The sequence below is a fragment of the Solea solea genome, chromosome 6 (assembly GCF_958295425.1).
Source record: "Solea solea chromosome 6, fSolSol10.1, whole genome shotgun sequence".
In the NCBI taxonomy this organism is placed as follows: Eukaryota; Metazoa; Chordata; class Actinopteri; order Pleuronectiformes; family Soleidae; genus Solea; species Solea solea.
The window spans coordinates 13,436,472-13,446,327 of record NC_081139.1 but is presented as its reverse complement, the minus strand read 5'-3'; positions in this window follow the sequence as shown (position 1 = coordinate 13,446,327).

Sequence of the window (9,856 nt, the reverse complement as noted above, 5' to 3'; positions counted from 1 at the left end):
AAATTTAGACCGTCTAGAACCAATCACTTCAGAATGAATCTGCAGAGATTGTTTAAAAATACAACACAAATGTCTGCACATGCCAGAATCTCCTCCCCAGCTCAGTTTCCAATTATTGTCTGACTGAGCCCAGGTGAGAACACAGCAGGAAAAGCCCTGGATAATTCACAGCGAGCAAGTGGGTGAGTGTCCTGTGTTCTTCACGTGCTCAACTCATGCACCACCCCCTCACGTGGATGCTCCAGTGATTCTCCTGCTGTGGACCGAAACAGACAGTCTCCTGCTGCATTCATCATACATGCACAGCAAACTCCATGCCCAATATGTCCCTAACCAATTGTGTGGCCATTGTTCCGAGTTCATTTCTGCTTAAGATCCTTGTCTGAAATGATCCTGCATGCCAATCAGGCCTATAGTGACAAATCTCAGGTCTCAATAATTGTGAATTGTAAGCATCAGTCCCGAGAAAGCTGTGTGATTAAATGATGACTGAACACATGTTCTACACAGCATTCCAGTTCATAATAACACTGTAATATTTACCTGGAGAGAATCTACAAGATGTTGTCTTCTCCAGATACTGTGTGACCTGCACCTGTGGGGAACAAATATAAAACAAAAATAGTCTCTGAGGTTCCACCTTCAAGGGCCCAAAAAAGATTTTTTTAGTTTCAAAGTTCAATTTGTAAAGACAAACTGCAATATCTTAAATCCCATTCATTTAAAATGTACACTGTTAAGTTTATGACCACTGGTAAAGTGTAGACTGTATTGTGCATGTGCAGGAGAGTGCAAATGAATAGACATAATCATGTGGTAATGAGAAACACGTCCCTGCTGGTGGTGGAACCCAGTTGTGAAAGCTGCTTGGAGGAACGTGTCAAGAAGTATAACAACATGCCTTTAAGAGCAAACTGCTACAGGAAGGAATCACAAAATATGGTTGTGGCAGCTTAGTGGGTGTTTTAAGAGGTAACTAAGTGTATTTAAAGGTTTAAAAAGGTTTAAAAGTTTGTGGCATCACGGATGCACAGTGCATGTGGTGAGAAATGTGTTTAAAATGCGACACAAAACTGTAATCATAATATTGACATGTTGTGAGCTGCACGGTTCTCTGTGTCAAAGATAATGTTTATGTCTCGTTTATTGTGTTTCCTTGAGGATGAGAGTCTACAGTATCATCTTTAACTCACACCCCCATTGACTGCTCGTTAAATGAAAGTTTTTCTTAATAAAAAAAAGCACACTAAAATTCAGAAGAGAGGGATTAAAACAATGCTGAAAATAATTATACTGTCCCAAAAATATAGTGGTCAATTTGAACTTTCTCTTCATCGTTCTCATTTCCTCCATTAAAGTTGAGTTGGACAGTAAAAGCTACAGTGTCGGCAGAATTTGTTGGCCTTATTGCTCATTAATTCTATGACAACCTTTCAACGTAAAAGTTAAATCAAGTGATCTGAGAGGGAAAAAAAATATTTCTGCACCTCCTCTGGGCTAAATCTGGCCCAACAAGGAAGATTATAACCAATCATAGTTTTGTCGAGGAGTGAAAGTGGACACTCCTAGCTGTTCTACTGCATACCGGTGAATTACTTTATTGGAAAGATTGCAATGTAGCTCTGGAAGCTACCCCAAAAAAAATCTATATAAACAAAGAAACAATCTAAAATTAAGCCAGATAATAAAAGCACAAGAGCCACAATCCTAAAACGTGAGCTTCTTTCTAACATTTCATGCCTAATGAAGTTTTAAGGAAGATTCAATTTAATTTCATTCCAAAAGAAAATCATTGTGGATAATGAATATGCCTCTTAAAGTAAAAGGCTTATTACTTTGACCGAAACACAATCATTAAAATCACATAAGAGCTTCAAATGTAAAAACAGGGATGACGTGAAAAGTAAATCTCAGCTGACACTGATCGTGGGTCAGCTGGATCTGTCCGTCTGCAAGGACCGACAGCCCACCGAGGTCGCTGCACAGCCGTGGGCTAGCAAAGCCTCTCAGGTTTCCCCTTAAGGCTTTTAGCCGTCATTAACATCAGCAGTATTGATTCTGTTGCTCTGCACAACAGATGGATGCAGCCTTAAGGGAGAGCAGAGTTGAGCCAGTCTGCCACTCACCACATGGGTGGTTAATATACTGTAAAGCGTAAACAGTGGGGGACTCGTTAATCAATAGAGGTGCCAAAGATGGTGATAACTCATGTGGGTTAAATAATAAGATCAATGTGGAAGCTCACTCTTCTGAACCAATAGTACGAAACAATGAGTGTGATGATGTAGCGAGGTCAGGACCAAGACATGATCACTATGTTACATGCCACCACAAACCTCTTCACTTATAGGTAATAATTATTTTCTCAAACATTCGAGAACTGTCACTTTACAAATGTTGACATGACACATATGGAACGTTTGTTCCTGAGGTGAACACCCAATTTGTCCTGATAAATAATCAGCATTTACTAATATAACCTGTAAAAACTTTAAATATTGATATACAGTAGGCAAAACAATGAATTGAAATCACACACAACTAGCAAATTATAAAGGTTGTAATTCAGTAGCTAGTAGCTATTTTTAAATTGTTTAATGTTCAAGTTAAGATGTTTATGATGTGGTAAAGTTTATTTAATTATTTGCACCATTGATACAAAAGGGATGTTTACGTGTCACGTGTCATAGCGATGCTGATGACTCAGGGGAAACTAATAAACGACACAAAGTGTCTCTGTCCTTCAGTCCAAATGACGTTGATGTTCTTGAACTTGTAAAAAATTGCCCCTCACGATTGTGCGCGCAGCTGCATGTGTGTCTGTGTGGATGGGGAGACAAAAGATGCTTGAGGGAAAACAGTCCATTTACAATTTCTGCTACTTTGTGCTGGTGGATCGATGTGTTCCTTTCATACCTCAGTCCTTTTCATGAATTCAAGCCCAGACGCTGCATCCTGAGTCATAGACAGTCAGGACAGGATGTCTGCTCCGAGAATGTGTTAGAGACCGAAAATGAAACATAGGTCAGACAGCGCACCACCATAAAACCTCCATTTCATCAGGCTGACAGCATAGACAGGCTATATAGTTATAAAGCCAAACAGTCCCTAATAGGTATAGGCAAGCGGAAACATCGCACATTTATATCCATGATGCACTGCAAGACGTTCAGTTTTCCTGTAAATGATTTCTCGAGCAATAACAGAGTTTCCATCCGTGTCAGTGTAAAAACTAATGTCACCAGGGAACAGTTTGTTTTTTGTATTTACACACTAATGATGACTGTTTTCACTTCCCATCAGCCTCTGTCACTATTGTTTCGGCCTGTTGAAAAGCACAATACAGCATTTTCATTTGTTGATAGTCATTTATACACTGATGCCTGTTGTGTTCTGTCAGAAAACCATTAGCATTTTAGTGTAGTCCAAACCAAGGCATCTGTAGAGTTTGAATGTTAAATCAGTTCCCATGTTTTTGAGGTAAACATCATAGAATCAGTTAATTTAGCAAAAAGCACTTGGTCACCAAAAAAGTGGGTAAGAATATTTATTATCACCCCATCTCACAATCGTTTTAGGATTGATTTTACATTTTCATTGTTGGTTTTTTAAAAGCTCTTAATGGTTTGGCACCATCTTAACTCTCAGAACTGACTAAAAACCTGGGGCGATCTGACCTTTTCTGTAGCTGCCCGTAAAAAAAAATTGAACATTTTAAATTGCTTTTCAGATCCACTTCTTCTCCTTGGCCTTCACCTCAGGATAAAAATAGTCAACCCGGATGCTTCTATGTAGTTTTTAGCATTTTATTATTGTATATACTTATGTTTTACACCTTTTATGTTGCTGTGCCTTTGTTTTTAAATGTGCTCTAGAAATAAAGTTGACTTGACAGTCACTTTGATTTGCACATGTAAATTCTGTAAGTAACGTCATTTTAGCTCAGCGATGTAAATGCGTTAATGTCAGTGGTTTGCAGAAATAACATCATGCGATCATCCTCGAGACTTGGTTGAGTTCTGCAAGGTCTCCTTGTCTGAAAACATCCACTGATACTGAACAGAGCAGAACAGCTTTTTCCACTCAGGAAAAACTAGTAATATGGAGTTTAATTTTGCGACTAATTTGAAATTAATAAATAAACAAAGTAGGTTCGAGTAAATGAGTGAGTGTCACACAAAGACACCGCAGTCTGGAAAGTTCATTGCGTCATGGACACTTGATACATTTGTCACGATGGTATTTCATTAGATGACATACTGAATTCATTTGCTCTTGCTGCACATCACTCTTTGTAAACCTCTTTTGATAAATGTGACACGCACACACACACACACACACACACTCACAGAGCACAACCAGCCTGGTGAGGATGACATGTGACAGTTGGTGGATGATTTGTGGACACTGTTGGGCTGACATGTGTGCATGCTGAGCCCAAATGAAAATGAATAGGATGGTGGGGTGCACAGAGGGCAGACGGGGGAGTGGAGTGGCGGTGGCGGGGCGGGGGGTCGGGGTCGGGGTGTATCGAGTAAAACACACACAGGCTTGATTGGATGGAGCTACTGTGTCTCACGGAGGGGTCACTAAATACCCAAAGCAGACGCAGTGAGAGAGGCAGAATGATACTTTTCTCACATTTTATTTACAGCACATTCATGTGTTCTGGTAACAGTATATGGAAATAGTATGGAAGAATCATTTTGGTTTGGTAATGATGATGGTAATCATGTAATATCCAGGTAATAACTTGGTAATGACAAAACTGATTGTCATTACTTTAATGTATTTTAGGATGGAGCAGTATTTATTTATTTATTATTATTTATTTTTTACTGTGTTATACAGTTTTTAATGTAGTAATGTAAGTAGAGCCGATCCCCTAGAGGCCCAGTGCTCTGATCTTCGCCTCGGCTCGTCCATGCGCCGGAGCATATTTTGCCAAACAGAAAATAGAAAAAGGGGCGGTGTGCAAAAAGATGAAAACATGACAATTCTAATGACCCATTCATAAGACAGATAATCAACCAAACCAAGTTCATATGAGACAAAGTTTGTTAGGATATTAAGCACATAGTAATGTTGAATTAAATATTTCACATTTTCAATTTAATCTGTTTATCTTACATTTCACAATGGCCACAAAAGTTAATAAATACTTGGAGGTCGATGGTGAGGGAGCAGCGAGGCTTGTGTGTCAGAGTGTGACATGGAATGTTTTGTGTACATCCACTCTGTTTTAACCTTTGTTTGTTTATTTTTATTTATTTATTAATTATTATTATTATTATTATTATTTATATTATTACTATTATTATTATTAGTAGTAGTATTATTATTGTTATTATTATTATTATTGTTCAGAAATGATATATAATGACTGGTTTATTTATATATATAAGAGCTGGCTGAATAAAAGTTGCACCAAGACAAACAATCTGTGACTTCGCAGTCTCTGATTCTCAAGGTGTTGTGGAAGTTGAGACCCGGACAGTCAGTGAGACATGAGCGCTAAGAGGCACAGAAGGCAAATGTGGCACTTATCTAATACAAGCGTTAAAGAAGTGGGCAGAGAAATTCATTTTGAAAAATGGCAAGCATTCAGTGTGTATTGATGTCATCTTGTGCCTCATTTAACTCATTTGCCTGTGCCCTGATAAAATAATAAAAAATAAAAATAAGCAGTGTGACTCTGGAACAACTGGTTTCAAATGTTTCAGAGAAAAGCACAGAACGCAGTCTTTCATAGTAGTGACTATCAGAGTAGTACAGAGGTGTTAACAATGAAATAAGCATTTTTTTTTGTTGAGAAATAAATAATAAAAGTAACAGTGCAGTGTAAAATAAAGAGAATAAGTCAGTGCATTCCAAAAAAACAAAACAAAACATACATTTAAACTAAAGGGAGAACACACCTAGAGACATGATGCTAATAAGAGGCTAGAATATGTCAAGACTCCCCAAAATGTGGAGATGATACATGGAAATATTATTCAGAGGCTTTTGTGAGTTAATTAGGTCGCTACTATGTTATTGAGATGCAAATATGAACAGGCTGTATATAGTAACACATGCAGGGCAGGGCAGGGTTTGTTCTTCAGACAGACTAAACTTTTAATCCCAAATTACATGTACTATTACAGTCTACAGTCCAGTTCTTATCCTACTGTGATCATTCAAACTGTTTTGGGTGAAAAAAGACCTGTGCACCAAACCTTCCCAGACAAAATGAACACCTGATACTACAAAATAATCTCTTCCTGATTGTAATCCAGCCTAATCCGAAACACTGACATGCACTGACCGGCAGTTTACAGGGTTGACTGGTGGGCGAGATTATCATTCTCTGAATCTGACACTGAACTGTGTTCACAACAGGCAGAAGCACTGGATTCAGGAAACAAACCAAAACCAGAGCCGCAATTGCTGTTGGCTAATTAAAGAACATATCATTCTTCTTAACAATGTGACCTGAGAAGTCGCCAATTAGCCGGGACGTGACTGTGTGGGCTCTGCATGCCGTCTGTTGTTGTGTGTGGTGTAACAAGCTGACCCCGTCTGTCTGATGACACTTAGTCTGTTGCCTTTTCTTCTCTAATGACCTGGGGCTGAAATATGAAAATGAGAAAATTGAATCAGTGCTCATTACTCACACCATAATACATAACTGTCACAGCACAGAAACTATTTATTACCTCCACCGGGACGTTTTGTTCTTTGGCTGCGTTTGTCTGGCTGTCTGTGAGGAGCACAACTCAAACAGTGACCGGACGGATTTCAATTTTTGAAAACGTAAGGGGGAAAAAAACAAATAGATTGTGGCGGCGATTGTTGGATTGTTTTTCAATAAATATCAGCCTTGCGATCCTCGATACTGCAGGAAACTGAGTGTCTAGTTTAGGTTTACTTCTTAGTGTAGTATAACGGTGACTAGTGAGACTCATTAATGATGTGAGGATTTTCAGATTCTTAGAAAAACTATCAATAAACACACAGAGACACCGTTGTCGAGCGAAAGAGGGCGGCAGACACGCGGCAAAGGAATCACACTCTAAAGAGGGCCTCGGTCCATGGGACGGTGCTAACAACTGAGCTGTCCGGCGTCCCATGGTTTCCAAACATTCTTGGTTTTAATGTAACTTCACAAAGAAAGCTGTGTATTATTAAAAGTACAGTAGGCAGGCATTTTCTTTTTTTCCACATTACTGATCAATGATTCCGTGAAAACCTTTCAGCGTCATGTAAATCAAGTGATCTGGGGGAGAGAACGACACTTCTGCAACCTCCTCTGAAGAAATCTGACCCATGATGAGAGGCTTTGACCAATCACAGAGCCCTTAGTGGAAAGAAAAATGAAACTACAGTATTGATTCCGGCGAGCTAGTATCGATACTATCAATATTTGTCCACCCCTTATGGAAAGAATGATAATCCAGCTATGGCAACAACTGCCTATGCTGCAAAGAAACCTAAAAAAAAAGAAAGAAGGAGAGTTCAAAAATGTCAGACAATAAATGTAATAAAACACAAGGAATTTCCTCTGTTGTTATATTGCTTATTATAAAGAATAAGGAGTTATAATTAAAAAAAAAAGAAAAAAAAAGACAGACATAGGCAAGTCCTCAGCACAATTAAGTAGAATAAGGTGTGATTTCATCCCAAACTGTCAGTGCAGTGCAGTGTTTAATTGGAGGGGTCTTTCACTGTTCCCCCGAGAGCAGGGGTGAGGAGGGAGGAGGGGAGGGAAGAAGGAGGGAGGGAGAAGGGAGGGAGGGAAGGAACACCTGCCACCTCTGAGCATCTCTTCCCGGCAGCACAGCGCCCACAACAAAAGGAAATGGAAACTACCGCCGCTCCATCTGACCGAGGAGACGCTGTGTCAAGCTGCCGGTGGTGAGTGACGTAATCACCGGAAAGATGATACTTTTGTCTTCAAAATAAAAGTTTTTTTCCTTGACTGTTGATTTTTACCCCCGTGTCTAAATGTGGGAATACACATGGAAACAAGCATCATAATTCAGCGGCCAAACATATTCATTCTAAAAGATATCAGTGACTATAGGCTTGTTTATTGCTTGTGTATTTAAAGAAAGTGCTGATAGATGTGTTTTATGTTTTAAAAAAATGCACATAAAATATGAAAGCATGATACAATATTCCCTGACAGTCTCCTTTGGGTGCTTTTCCTAATTTCAGGTTCTCAAATATGATTCATTCAATAAATATCATCTAAAAATGTGTCTGTGTTGCTGCTGTCTTCTGTCATGTTTTTAATTTTGGCGCCCATGTTATCAGATTACAGTGTTCACTCTGAGACATCTCCATTTTGAGTTTTGCCTGCAAAAATAGACAGAGAAGATCTGTTGATAATGATATTGACTTTCTAACACTAATATGACTCCAAACTGACACCTTTCCCAGTAGCTATTAGTATCGACTGAACCTGAATACAAAAATAAATGTTATTTAAAACTATTTTAGCAGCTGTATGTGGAGAAAGTGGAAGCTACAAGGAAAACCCCATGTAGGTTATAATTTTATCAAATGAAGGGCAGATTATCTCTCTCTCTCTTTGTCCGTGTTAAATCATAAACATATTGGTGGTTTGGGGGAGACATGCGAGTAAGACACAGCAGTCACGCCCCGCAGCAACAACACACACCATTCCAAGGATGGATTACTGAACGGGCCTAGCAGGGGTCCAAGAGCTCAAGCGACCCTGAATCCCAAGCCTCTGTGCACCACAATCCCAATATGTTTGCTGCTATGTCTTATAGCTATATCTTAATAGGGCCCTGAAGCCAAATAGCACTGGTTGTGATGTATCTTAATAGAGCCCTTCAATCAAATACCACGGGTCATGTTATTCATCCCTGATGTCTGAAAGGTGCCCCTCATCCAAATAACACTGGTTATTCAGTGATGTCTTTTCAGGGTCCCTTAGGCTACATTATCAACCCCTGATGTATTGACAGGGCCCTCAACAGTCACACTGTTATTATCATTATCTGCTCGTGGGAGGAGGAGAATATGTGATATTCTTTGATATTCTTACATCTTACATGTTTCGTGCAACCTTTATTTTACTGCAGTTGATTTGTACAGAGGGCCCCTTTTGCAGTCTGTGCCCAGGGGACCACTGGCTCATAATCCATCGCAGCATGCTACACAAGCAGAAAGAGGAACTTATCACCTCCTGCTACCTAGCAATACAAGTTTCTACTTTTTTCTTGTAATTCTTTTTCACTAGAAACATTTGCATTTTAGTTCAATTTAGTTGCATTTTATGTATCTTGTCACCTCATTAGGCTTCTGTGCCTTTTATTTATTGTTTCTTTTATTCATTATTCTATACAGCACTTTGGTCCACTGTGATTGTTTTAAAATGCTTTACAAATGCATTTTTATTGGTTTGGATTCAGGTTCCCAAAAACATTTGGACAAACTTGATTATGGCTTAATACTTGTTACTTGTTGAGATTTTTGATTATCTCTGGAGTCAGTGATGAGTTAAGTTGAAATACTTTATTGTAGACAGCTCAGATCCGAGGAGAACTGAGACAATGCCTGACATATGAACAGTGAGATATCATCGCAGATTCTGATACATATAGCTAGTAAGACTTGAGATGGTGTATGCTGTCCAGATTAAATCGGATTAAATTTGTGAAATACATCACAATCATTTAATTGAAAAAAATGAAATAAAAACGGTATATTTTGTGACTTATGCACAATTATCTCTACTCCCAGTTTTTTATTATTTATTTATTTAGTTAAATATGCAATATAACATTTATCAAAACTTTGATCATCAACACATAAGTGGTTATAAGAATAGGTGAGTAATTAC